Source organism: Salmo trutta, chromosome 14, assembly GCF_901001165.1.
Source record: "Salmo trutta chromosome 14, fSalTru1.1, whole genome shotgun sequence".
NCBI lineage: Eukaryota > Metazoa > Chordata > Actinopteri > Salmoniformes > Salmonidae > Salmo > Salmo trutta.
In genome coordinates this window covers 23607660-23609762 of record NC_042970.1, presented here as the reverse complement: position 1 = coordinate 23609762, position 2103 = coordinate 23607660, and the positions used below count along the sequence as shown (strand labels likewise).

General features: G+C 38.8%; 1 non-coding gene across 1 annotated transcript; it reads right to left on the bottom strand.

The window, feature by feature from the left end:
- Positions 1-468: 468 nt before the first annotated feature.
- Positions 469-523, bottom strand: LOC115148002 (U7 small nuclear RNA). Its single transcript, XR_003866576.1, has one exon. It is a non-coding gene; the product is annotated as a U7 small nuclear RNA (small nuclear RNA).
- Between the last annotated feature and the right edge of the window lie 1580 nt (positions 524-2103).

The following is a 2103-nucleotide window of genomic DNA, read 5'->3' as shown; positions in this document are numbered from 1 at the left end:
GAGACAGCTGTATAGGCAGATCGAAGTTGTTCAGCCAATCTGGCAACTCGTCCTCTAGTCCAGATGGGGAGGTTGGCATGGTAATGAAATTTAGCATCCTGTCAAATAACTTCATAATTAGTGAGGCTCCCCACGTGAAAAAATACCATATACTATTGTATAAATACTGTAGTATCACTATATTTGTATACTATAGTATTCACTGTAGTGTTTTTGCAGACTTATCTGTAGTATACTGTAGTATTTACTAAGTAGAAATACTTTTGTATTACTATTGTTAAAAAAACTATAGTATATACTATACTAATTACTGTAGTGTTTTTGCAGACTTTACTGTAGTATACTGCAGTATTACTATTGTTAAAAAACGATAGTATATACTATAGTAATTACTGTACTGTTTTTGCAGACATTTCTGTAGTATTTACTGTGGTAATGTTTTTATTTTATTATCTTTGACATAGAAGTGGGGGCTTTCTCCTTGAGAAAACCTACTGGACAAATACTAAAAGAGCAAAGTTTTCTTAATCTGTAGGTAGGACTGCGTCTGAACGGATAGTTACTTCTACTTTTTTCAATAACCTGTAGAGAACACAATATATGGTCTATACTTGACATATAGGTTTCTCACTCCTGGGTGGCACAAACTGTGATATTGCGGATGGGAATGGGTGGGGTAAATGCAAATGAAATACTGTAGTATTGCTATTGTTAAAAACCTGTAGTGTTTTTGCGGACACTGTAGTGTTTTTGCAGACATTACTGTAGTATTTAAATACAGAGTTATTCTCAGGGTAATACAGTAGTATTCTTACAGTATGCTACAAAATTCTATAGTAAGCACTAGACGATCGTGGGATACTACAGTGTGTAGCATAGTATTCTACAGTATACTACAGTTTACTACATAATTGTATACATTTTTATATAAGTAAAACAATGTAATGTGGGTCTACCGTCTACGTAGCGTCTGGGTGATATTATCTATTGAACAGTTTAACATCAGAATTTCAATATGGTTATATCTACAGTGTGCAGGACTGAGCTTGCTTTCTGAACCATCTCTGTATGTTTCTGAGCAACTGAATTTCTTGCAACTCTACCAATTTTGCCATGGGCAGAGAGAAAAAAAAAGTAAGTTTAACAGCTAATTTCCTGAAATTCTACACATTTTGCCATGACTTATCATGTTAACATGATATCTGAGTGAGAGTGACTAACACAATTAATGGGGCTCCCTGGAGGTCAGGGCCCCTTCGCACGTGTCCTTCATGCCCCGCCGGTAATTCTGCCATGATTACTACAAGTTTAGATAGCTATCGACCGGGGGCCCTAAGCGGCCACTTATGTCGGTTATGCCTAGGGCCGGCCCTGGGTGGAGGAACTTATCGATCTAGCCACTGAGCTGAGGCCTCATTTGTCTCCCTCTCACAGGCTTTTCAGATGACGGGATGCTGCCTTTTCCCCCAGCTGGTGACAGCCTTCCTCAGATAGAGAGACAACTTATTAATCAGGCTATCCCTCCTCCTCATCCACCCCTCCTCAGCAGCCCCTCTGAGTCCCTTTCAGATTGTGCAGCTGCAAACAACGGAAATGAGCCTTGAAAGTGTAATTAATGAGTGTAATGGTGAGATAATTATAGGGAACAGAAATATTGATCAGGGCCATGAACTCCCGAGTTTTACAAAAATGGAGTGGCGCACTCAGCAGTTACCTCATCCATGTTTCAGGAAATATGGCATGAGGTCATGCGACACCTCTGACCATTTTATTGCAGTGAAGGATTATTGGGATGGATAAAGAACATTCAATCAAAGAAGAGACAGGTTCTTAGTTGAACTCTCGCTTCTTTTGATTTATGAGAAAGTATCTGAACTGGGGAGAATGATTGCTGTACTGCTGTGGTGAGCAAGTGACTTTATTAGACTGTTAAATGAAAGTGCCATAAGCCATCCAGCAATCATATTATATGTCGTTCTTGTTTTAGAACTGGCTGAGTCAAAGTTTACAGTAAAGCTGTTGGTAAAGTTTCATGTGTGAAGTGACTGTGAACTTTTGAAAGAAAGACACGATCAATGAACCAAAACTACTAGCAGAATAGAA